Raw genomic sequence first — 12232 nt, forward strand, 5'->3', positions numbered from 1 at the left:
TTGGCAGCTCTGGAATTGCATCACATTCCCACATTAGCTTATCTTCTTCATTCAATAATGATATATTCCTTATCCTCGCTTGCGAAGATAACCAGAACCAAACTCCACGACAACCTGCTCCATCAGTACATCCCTCTGCTGACTGTCCATGGGTTTCAAATTCTCTGCTTCAGCAAGAAATGCCAAAACCGCAACTCTCAGCCCAGAAATGAGTTAATTTTCTTGCCGTCTCCCAATTTCCACCTAATTAAAGCCCATATGATCCTTTACAACTCAACCATGATACAATAGGGCTTACCCTTCAGTCCGCAGACTTTTAACCTTCAGATAATTTGCAGATGTGAGCACTCATTTGTGGCAGCACATCTGAACTAATACTTATAAAATACATGCCAATCTGCATTTGTGAGGTATCAATGGCCTTGATAATTTCATGCGAGAGTGAGAAAGAAAGATGGCGTTTCCTGTAGCTATGCACATCTTGTACTTCTTCTGGTTTTACTTCTTGAACCAGCTAGTCGAGAAACAGAGATATCTAGCTACTGATCAGAAAGCTGGAGACGACGGATGGAAGGGCAATGTGACTTAAATTACAAAGAAATATTGGAATTCGAGAACACAAAATGAGGACTGATCAACATCAATAATTGCAAATCAGAAAAATCAGATCCAATGAAAACGTGCTTAACATTTTCTCAAAACTTGACGATCTGGGATCAATTATCTACTTGATTCCCTCCGATCTACTCTAACATGCCAAGCCAGGGTCAGTTAGATTGGTAGGATGATGAATAGACACATGGGTACGTGCACACCGACTATCTCTCTCTAGATATGGATTTTGTGTGTGACTGATCTGAGTGCTTTATCTTGTTTTTTTATAAATCCAACCATATGGATGAACCCAGACTTTTTTTAAAAAATATTATTATTTTTCATGCTTCTTTTTGTCTTATAAATTTTGACATTTTGCATTCATTTACATGCAATTGCACTTATAAGAGATTGCAGTTAATATGCAATGATGAACCTTGTTATATGTGTCATACTACTACAACAAATAGTACATACAACTACAGTATGTTAATGACTAAAATATCCTTAGCTTGTGGGCATCCGGACAGGTGAGCCCAGCCCCATAGCCCGGGTATTGGCTCGGGCCCAGCCCATTTAAAATTATAAAATAAATTTTTAATTATAAAATAAATTGATTAAATATAAAATATATATTATTAAAACAAACAAATTTAAAAAAATATATTTTTTTAATCTAAACGGGTCGGGCTGGGCTGACCCGGCCAGCCTATCATGCCCAGGACCTACCCGGGCTTGATTTTTCCGGCCCAAGCCTGGGCCGGGGTGGGCCGGCCTGGTGGCTGCTCGGCCCGACGCTCAGCCTTACTTAGCTTACATTAAAAAAAAAAAAAAAAAATTTGTAAAGTAAAAATTAGGAATGAAAAAAAGTAAAAGGATTATGAAGGACATTTTTTAATAAATTATCTAACTGTCCTTCCCTCTTTTTACTTTTACTGTGATGGTCTTTCTCTCGTGCAATGAATGGTCGGATGTGTCATGAAAGAAGACGTCGTGCCACGACAGATAGTTAGTTTAATCTTTCTCTCTCTCTTTTTCTCACAAAAAGATGTGTAGCCTTACTCACTGGATATATGGCACTGTTGAGAGGACTGTGGGATCCAAAAGAAAGACGAGAGGAAACAGATTGGCAAGGAATTCAAGCAGTCTTAGTCATGCCAGTTGGGTGACGCTGACAAGCTCTGTGAGATCCAAATGAAACATGAGAGAAAAACAGATTAGAAAGTGCAAAGAGCAAGTATGGAACATGTAGAAAGAATAAGAAGAAAATTTCCTTTGAAAATAAAATTTATAACTTACCTCCTGCTTTTCACCATAGCCATCGAAATCGACACTGAAGTTGTATACCATGGGATTCAAAGAGGCAAGCTTCATGGAAAGAAAAAGGGAGATGGTTTAAAATTTGAAAGTCAGTTAACTGAGGAATTTAGAAACAGTAAAAAATTGTTCCTAAATGCCATCAAGTCACAAAGCGGTTATCTAGACTTGATTTTGCAAGGGTAATACCTAGCAGATTCAGTTGACAGACCTTCTCACAGCCCGGAACAAGCTCTTCCAACATCTTCATCCCCTCACTGATTTTTTCTTTCGTCGCATTCATTCACATGTTAACAAGAAAATTTGGTTTCAGATTTAATTTGGTATTGGCTTGTCCTCTCCTTGCCCTCACAAGAACTGCGCGCCAACATGGTTTGACAATATTACTGGAAAGAAGCAAATGATCAGAGAACAGTTACGAGTTTAAAGGACATTTAAACATCCGATTCAACAGATGTATCATCTCCAAACTAAACTCCAACAAGAAAAAACATCATAACTAGCATATAGATGAAAAATGATTATGCTACCACTGCATGTACAACCAGTGAGAACTGCCTTACCATTAAAAATAAAATCAAGATGAATTAAAATTTCAGTCCAATGTGGGACAGCTCAGATCTGCTAGTACGCATGCAGATTGATGGCTGAGATCCAAAAATTATCCTAATTATCTCAATTCGCCATTATGTAGCACAGCCCCTTCAGTAATTATTTTATATAAATGGCAGTTATTGCATAATTAAAAATTAAAAATTTTCAGAAGACAGAGCTTTTCATTTTAAAAAAAGTTCAAGAAAAATAAAAAAAATACGAAGAGGCCCTTAAATTAAAATCGGCTGATATAGGATTACAGAACAACTTTTCAAACGTAACAAATGGGCGTTCATGATTGCATTAAAATTCTCAAATCTCTGCCACTGACAAAAAAAAAAATCAATCAAGAAAACTAATTTACACGGTTATCCCTCTCAAATTTTTTATTTTACGGCGAAGGTGCAAACTCACGCTTGACTTAACACTTTCTGAAATAGAATAAAAACCAACCAATTACATCACCATACAAACATATAGATCACGCTGCGTACCAACCCTAGCCCTATTCAATTGTGCCAACAACCTACGGGAAAATGCTTTGATTATAAATTCTTTCCACTTTCTGTATCAACAAACTAATGCATATCAGGAAAAATTTGGGCTACTGCATGTCTTCATCTTGAGACTAATATTTTTGCTGCAAGGTGTAACAACAATACTTAGACAAGTTGAAGCCCCGCCACAAGAAAACCATCTCAGACAAACAAAATTTGTGAACACCTTGTTTGAGCATCTCAAATAAGCCCCCTCTTTACATGTAAATGTTTGTGTTAACTAAGGTCTTTTTTTTATTATATGAACAATTTTAGCTAGGTGGTGAAAAAGTAAGGGGTTGGCGCACCAGTTCAAGGCAGCTGGTCACTAATTTGAGTGGCCTGCATGAGCACTATATGTCAAAATTGTGAGGAAAGTCACACACTAGTTGATATGCAGCACAAGGAAAGGGAAAAGGGTTTCGGCTCTCATAAGTTTGTGGGGCCTCCTCTCATCTACTCAGTACTCACCCATCACGTAGCTTCCATGCACTCATGCTCTGAATCAAGTAATTTGCCCCACCTCGATGTTAATATATATTGGTCCCCCAGGGACTTATATAATCTTAGTTTGAATTTCTTTGATTTAGCAACCTTTTTCATATGTAATGCAACATCTCATCAAAAGTTGCAACTTTTTGGTTCATATATAAGTTTGTTTCGACGCATGTTTCCAATTATTCATTTGGATCTCGAATCAGCTGCCAATTCGAACTCATATATCTTCCCGGTTCAGATGTAATCAGAATTGCACAGACTTCCTGAAATTGAATTTGACCCCGAAGGAATATTTTTCACTGTAATCTTTTTCCCTTAGCCGCATATATATAAGTTCAGATGCGAATTAATCTGCTCGGATATACAAGTTGGGCCACCAGTTGCTCATTTTAAATCTGATCAGTCCTACTTCAAAGTAGACTTGGCTTAAGGCATAAGGACCTTTTTGTTTCTTTGGATCCTCTTTTGTTAGCCGACAGCACTGGAACTAAAAATTTTTTGCTAAAGGACATTAATATTTGGATTTGTAACTTTTAGGGGTAGTTTGGCAGTAGAAACCTTTTGTAAGTATCTAATAAAACAGTTTTAAAGATTGGAGTAGGTTCACAAAACAATAGTTCTAGTACCCAATGAACTTACCCTAAAAATTGAGACTGATTTATGAGACACTCACAACCAAACGTTCCTTTAAATAGCAACTAATTTGTAAATAAGTAAATAACTATAAAATATTAATTATGTGATTTTAATTTATGCGAGTCTGGATGGACAATTGGCTAAACAAGTTCACATGTGCTTGCATTCTATCCTTGTTCTATGGATCAACCTTTCACTTTCATCTCATGTCCATGCTGTATGTATCGACGTTTCACTTTAATGTCATGTCCTTGTTCTATTCATGTTTCACTTTCATGTCAATATCAATTTAAGTTGGCCAGCATAATGATCTGCGGTGGCCGGTTGTTTGGCTGACGGCATGCACCCACCAAGTGGTAAAAGGTGCAACCACCACCACAGGGCAAAGGTGTGACCGAGTGTGTATATGTGTTTATGTCACCATATTTGCGGCGATATTTATGAGCAACTTATGTGGTCAAGTATAGAGTGCGCTCCCCCATGAAATCTGGAGGCTGGAGAAGAGAACGTCTGAGGCTCGATCGCTGCATTGAACTTCACATGCGAATGGAGTTGATCTTCTTCTTCTTTCGATTTTGAAGTTGCCCGCGAGGTCTATGACTCACTACCAAGACTTGGTTGAAAAGTTCATATTAATAAGGAAGCCATAATGAATTGGAAGACTACTAAGACTTCCTTAAGCAAGCTGGGCGCCTATCTAAAACTCGCGTGGATTATTTTAAAGTCCATTATTTTTTGGTGTTTCAAAGTTAGGGGCCCATAAAATACAATTCGTCCGTCGAACTTAGTAGATTATTTTAGACCAATAAGTTCATTGGTATCGTCATGAACACTCAATATCGAATTCATTGCTATCGTCATTAACACTCAATAGATAATATATCATGGGGCACGAGGAAAGTAACCTTTAAAAAAAAAAATCACGGATCACAGGGAAATGGAAGGGAATGGTCAGCTCTTGGTTGAAAGGAAGATACCAGCACAGAGGTAGGTCGGAGACGAACTCCGTGTATATAAAACTCCACTGAGCAGTGTGGGGGACTGTGTGGAAGGACAGGACGCCTGCAAGGACGATGGAGCGCAGAGGACTAGTCCTGAAGCTACTGCAAAGCCTCTGGTTCCTTCTTTTGCCACGGCTGTTCCGGCCGGTTCTTGCCGAAGTTCACTACCACGAGTGGCTTGTGAGTATCTGAACCAAGAGCTTTCTTAGTGGCCATTCTTCTTTTATTTATTGCATGCCTGGCTCTTTCGGCAGGGTGTTTGTTTGCCATGGTACTCATGTAGACGGGCCCTGGCTTGTCGTTTTCACCCGTCAAGAAGAGCAAGTACAGATACGTCTTGCTTTCTGTGAATTAACCACACTCTTAGGGGCATAGTGTCGAAATGACGATACCCATTTGTTTGTTTGATTCTCATAAGTACTATCCTTCATACTGTTTACTGTTTTCTAAAGTATGACTAAAAATTAAGATAAGAAGACGATGAACTCAAAAGTTAATTTTTCCATTTCCTTTAATGCAAACATGGTGTTTTCGACCCCAAACATGCAGAATGCACTGATGGAATCTGATGTTCCTGACCCGTATCATGGCAAAAAGCTGTGAGCATCCTTCTTCCAATGCAAAGCCTGCAGGGGATAGGGTCCCCTCCCTTTTATTACTTAAGAGAAAGCATCCATTTTATTACTTAAGAGGAAAACAAAAATAGATACTGTGAACATCACAAAACAATGACGATACGATGTTGCTGATCCGTATCAGGGCAAAACCCTGCAGGCCTCCTTCTTCAACCTCAGTCGCACACCTGCCATGATAATTTTGAGACAGTGACGCTAACCAGGAGATTTCTTTTCTTGCTTCAGTTCCGACGAGGAGTTTTTTGTTTGTGTCCTGTCCTAACTAGAGCTACTGCTTGGGCTTTTCTTTGCACTTTTGGCCGCCCCTCAATTTCATGGCCATTACGGCAAAGAAAGTTCGGTTGAGAGGGACGTGAACCACCTACAATCTGAAAAATGAACTTTAATGTTATTATTTTAATTTAGCTTCTACAGAAATTTCAAAAGATATGGTAGGTGCCGGAAATTTATATATATATATATATATATATATATATATATATATATATATATATATATATATATATATATATATCTTGCTTGAATTGATCAGCCCTTCAATTAAAAAAATTCCAAACCATTATTGTCTTTCTAAATAAATGCTGACGTATGAGATTTGAATAGTTCTGGAATGGGACAAAAAGATAGCTTTAGACTGAAGTATAAAATTCAAACGGCAGTACTTCTTGTAGATCATATTGGTGCACTATTTTTCATGTGTAGTATGATTAATGATTAAAATACCCTTAGTTTATAGAACAAGAAAACTTGTTGTAAAAAAAAAATTGAAAATGAAAAAAGAAAAAGTAAAAAAACTGTGGAAGACATTTTTTAATAAATTATCAAATCCCTCACTATTCTCTTATATTTCATAAAACAAGTTATTTTTCCTCTACCTTACAGAATACACCTTATCCTAACTTTTGCCGTGCTCATAGCCAACGTTATCATATTATTTTCTGTCCTAATAAATCCGCCAAATGTCAGTACTTACCATGCCGAGCTTGCTTGATTTCTTTTAAAAGTTTACCGTATTTGAATAGGTTTGACCGACAGCTACACCCTCAACTAACTGTGACGATCACATTCGATACAAGTAGCAGTTGCCACTGGGAAAGCTTACCAGAGGTGAATTTAATGTCATAATAAATATTAAACAACCAGCTCGCTCTAAATAGTGAATAAGTCAGAAGTCATAAAATAATATAATGGGTGACAAGTTGAGCACGTTGGTAAAAACCGTATTTTTTTAGTCTTCTTTTTTGCAAATTTACTATTTTACGATTGAGAGAATATATTTCCAAATTATGGGAAAGATGGGAGAGTTGGGGAGCTTGAAAGAAGACACCCTTCGTCTTCCTCTTAAACGTATAAACTCTTCCGTTCAAAGAAAAAGGCAAAGTTTCTTAGGCGTACTTGACTTGTTTTTATAATTTTTTTAAAAATAAAAACCATACTTTTGATGAAAAATGATCAAATAAAGGCTTCATGTGAGAGTAAGGAGATTACTGCGGCTAAGTATGATGAAATAAAGACCATACTCTTGTGTGGCAGGTTGCCGCTACTCCATGCACCAGACTGTGTGAGACTAAGGAGATAATAACGGTCAATGGACAGTTCCCAGGACCAACTCTGTACGTGAACAAGGGCGACACCGTCATCATCAACGCCTACAACCAAGCCAACTACTCTCTCACCATTCACTGGTAATTCACTACATACTCCACCGCTCTCTTCTTCTTCTTCTTCTTCTTCTTCTTCTTCTTCTTCTTCTTCTACGCAAAAGCCTCAGCGGCATACTGCAGTAATACGTCATGTTATGCAAAGATAATTATGAGTTACATGCGACGGATCAAACAGTTTCACTAGAGAGTGCCGGGGAAGGGTACTTTTCTTAGTTTCAAGTGAAGCTGCTTGAACATGTGTGTGTCCCTCTGCATGCGTGCATGCAAATTTTCCGGGATTGCACGTATCAACCACCTGACTGTGGAAATGGAGATTCAGTGGCAACGTGATCTGATTTTTTGAGAACTTGATGTGAAAATGTAGGCATGGCTTGAAGCAGCCCAGGAACCCGTGGTCAGACGGGACAGAGTATATCACCATGTGTGGTGTTCCACCGGGAAAGAACTTCACCTACACTCTTCTCTTCACAACCGAGGAAGGCACCATCTGGTATCACGCTCACAGTGACTGGACTCGCGCCACAGTTCACGGAGCCATAGTCATCTACCCAAGGATGGGAACCACTTATCCCTTCCCAAAGCCAGACAAGGAATATGTTGTTGTTTTAGGTACGTTTGGCTCCTTCGCTGAAATTATATTGATTTTCGCCTTTATTCTCTTCCTCTTCATTGAGATCCAGTAATCAGGCTGATGATCATCAAAAGTAAAAGTAAAATTGTGTGTGTGTGTGTGTGTGTGCGTGCGTGTCATTATCATGTTTTCAAATACGATCAGGGTGATGGTGTATCTTTCTTAATTTCAAAATGCATACTGATAAAAAGTCCAATGTAAGCATATATGACTTGGTAGATGCTGTGCCCATCTTAGCTAGGGGGACGGAATTCGATTGGGTAATCTTCACTCGTAAATTTTGTTCCAATTAGGAAATTAGTATATATAAAAAGAAGTTGATGCAACCTTAAAAAGCTAGCTAGGATTAGGGCTGCATACGATAAAAAACAAAAACATCACTATCCTTCCAACTTACATAAAAGAGAGACCTCTGCATCCGCTAGTGATCAGAAGATCATGAGCTCTTCTTTGTTTTCATTGGCAGGTAGCGGCTGACACAAGGAATTGCAGACCAAACGACTATTACAAGTGTCCACCATGATTTTATTAATTAGCATAAAAGTTTGATGCATTTCTGATTGTTTTGATCATTAAAAAAAGTTGAACTCTTCTGAACTTCATGAGTAAATGATTGTAGCACACATGTACATATGTCTGTGTGTGTGTGTGTGTATGTGTGTGTGTGTGTGTGTGGGGGGGGGTGCGCTGGGATGCACGAGAGGGCAACGACATCAAACTCAATTTGAATGCCTAGTGCCCTTCATAGTTTAACTGATCAGTATGCATCCACTTTGGATCCATTTTGTTACACAGAATTCAAGGGATTGAAATGTTTCCTTTCTTGTACAAACTATTTTAGGTGAATGGTGGAAAAGTGATGTGATGAATGTGTTGGTAGAAGCGTTGATTGGTGGCACTGATTTCAACATATCAGATGCTTACACAATAAATGGCCAACCAGGTGACTTTTATGCATGCTCCCAATCAAGTAAGTAACTTGTCCCTCCTTAACGTTGTTGCTGGATGCTTATTGCTTGGGATTTATATATCAAAATTTCAGTTTCAATTTCTTTTATTTAGCTACATCTTTTATATGCAATACAAGCGGCAGAAAGAAAGAAATTAAAATTGAACGCCCTTTTGTTATCTCATCAAAGCCTGAAGCACGCAGCTTTTAGCAACTTTTTCATTTATTAGGTTCAGCGTTTGCATGGACACAACATGGTTATTCCTTCAATTTCTTTCATTGGATGATTTGAATTTAATTCTGCTTCTGCAGACACAACACGGTTCGTTGTTGAGCATGGCAAAACATATCTTCTTCGTGTTGTCAATGCTGTAATGAGCTTGGCACAGTTCTTCGGCATAGCCAATCACACACTCACAGTTGTTGGTAGAGATGGAGCCTACCTTAAACCGTTTGATAGAGAATTTGTCCTGGTAAACATAGCGCAGACAGTAGATATCCTTGTAACAGCAAACCAATCGCAAGGTCTCTATTATATGGCTGCCAGCCCTTACTCCACTGCACCAAAGAAAGCAAACTATGATGCCACAAAAACAACAGCCATAGTTGAATATAATGGCAATAACTCCTCTCAGGCTTCACCAATATCCTTCCCATATCTTCCATACTACAATGACACAACTGCAGCATATGAATATGAACTGAACCTGAGAAGCCTAGCATCAAAAGAACATCCCATTGATGTCCCAATGGAGATCGACACTAGATTAGCCTTCACAATGTCCATGAATGAACTTGATTGCAACACTAGTGCCTGCATATTGGACTACAAGCTGGCTGCAAGTTTGAACAACATTTCTTTTGTCAATCCACATATCGACATACTCGAGGCCTACTATCAAAGCATCAAGGGTGTTTACACGACTGATTTTCCAAGTTTCCCGCCGTATATGTTCAACTTTACGGAAGAAGATTATCCAGATGAACTCGTATTTTCTACAAGTGGGACGAGGGTGAAGGTGCTGGAGTATAACTCATCAGTGGAGCTGGTTTTGCAGAACCAACTTAATCTTAGGGGATTATCACCCTGTTCATTTGCATGGCTATCATTTCTATGTGGTTGGACAAGGCCATGGGAACTTTGATCCAGAGAAAGACCCACTCAAATACAACTTGGTTGATCCTCCAGAGGAAAATACGGTTGGAGTCCCATTCAGTGGGTGGTCTGCTTTAAGATTCAGAGCAGATAATCCAGGTAGTTCAATTTTCTCCGTTTAATTTCCTTTCTGTATTCTTTCAAATCTCTCTCTCTCTCGTGACTTTTGATGTATTAAGTTAACAAGGACTCAAAATATGCTAGAACAAGTATTTTCATGTTTAAATGTGTTTTTCCTAACAATAAAAAAGGCTCAGAAGCATGATTATCAAATCAAGTTTTTTCTTGTAAAATTTATCCAAAACACTGAATGATCTATGTGTAAGAAGAAATAAAGAATGTCAATTTTTTTTGTGTGACCAGATAGGCCTTTGGTATGAACTGTCTACATCTTCCAACGGCCATATATGTATATATTTGCCTTGATCGTCAATTGGTAAATTTTTGCGTATAGGTGTATGGCTGCTTCATTGTCACTTGGAACGCCATTTCTCGTGGGGGATGACCACAGTGTTCATAGTAATGGATGGTGAAACAGATGAAGCCCGTCTTCTACCTCCACCGACAGGCATGCCCAAGTGCTCAGATGCGGGGCTCATGACCAAGCCCTTTGATCAACCTGACCAGCATGAAGGGGACGTGATATCTGAATGATTACTGCCAGTTGTGTCAAGATTTTGAAAAGCTCAGATGCAGTAGCAGATGTTGTTGGGTTGGATTCTCCAAGATTTGCATGATTCCTTTCTAGGAGGAACTGGAATATGATCAGTTCCCTAAGCAATAAATGTATGAAGTTGAAAGGAATTTACCACACAATGTCCTATCATTGCTTATTTCCATTCCCTCAGTTCCCTTTGCAATAAAGGAATTTGCTCAATCCACTTTGTAATTTTTCAAATAACAGTTTTTCATTGCCTTCAAGTTTAAAATCGATTTCGTATTGAATGTCATCCCTAATTAGTGGAAATTGTGTTCCAGGTCACCGTTACGTATTATATATGTATATATATGTGTGTGTGAGAGAGAGTAGTGATTGGTAGAAACATAGACCCTTTAAATATGATATTCAAAATGCTCTTTTTTTTTTAAATATAACCTTACCAATATGATCTTGAGGATAGGCTGATGGAAATATATATTAAGTTGATCATTTTTGGGTGTTCGTAGTGTTTTTAGGATATGCTAAAATGAATGGCTCCCATAAATTATCATTTTCATAATGAAAAATCAACAATTTTCATGAAAACAACTTTATTCAAAGCATGTTGGATCAAAATAGTTTCTACAAATATATTAAGATGTTTAAATTTAACTTAAAATAAATTTTGAGCAAAGAATCACTTGGCAGCTCTGGGAATTGCATCACATTCCCAGACCAACCCCACCATAGATCGCTCTGCGCTGTGGAGGTTCTGCTTTCACCCGTCCCCACTTTAGCTTATCTTCTTCATTCTCTAATGATGTATTCCTTACCATGTGGCATATCCATGGGTTTCTTCGCTTGCGAAGATAACCATAACCAAATTCCACGACAACCTGCTCCATCAGCACATCCCTCCGCTGACTATTATTAATCAAATTCTCTGCTTCAACAAGAAATGCCAAAACCGCAACTCTCAGCCCAGAAATGAACTAATTTCTTGCCATCTCCCAATTTACAGCTAATTAAAGCCCACCTGATCATTTCCAAATAAACCATGATGCAATAAGGCTTACCCTCCAGTCCACAGACTTTTAACCTTCAGATAATTTGCAGATGTGAGCACTTATTGTAGGAGCACATCTCAACTAATACTTGTAAAATACATGGCAATCTGCATTTGTTAGGCATTAATCGCCCTGATAATTTCATGCGAGAATGAGAAAGAAAGATGGCGTTTCCTTTAGCTATGCACATCTTGTACTTCTTTTGATTTTACTTCCTGAACCAGCTAGTCGAGAAACAGAGATATCCAGCTACTGATTAGAAAGCTGGAGACGACGGATGGAATGGCAATGTAACTTAAATTACAAAGAAATAT

General features: G+C 38.3%; 1 pseudogene; it reads left to right on the top strand.

The window, feature by feature from the left end:
• Positions 1-5233: 5233 nt before the first annotated feature.
• On the top strand, positions 5234-10918 carry LOC116256554 (laccase-14-like; annotated as a pseudogene).
• Positions 10919-12232: the final 1314 nt, after the last annotated feature.

This window comes from Nymphaea colorata, chromosome 6 (assembly GCF_008831285.2).
Source record: "Nymphaea colorata isolate Beijing-Zhang1983 chromosome 6, ASM883128v2, whole genome shotgun sequence".
Taxonomy (NCBI): Eukaryota; Viridiplantae; Streptophyta; class Magnoliopsida; order Nymphaeales; family Nymphaeaceae; genus Nymphaea; species Nymphaea colorata.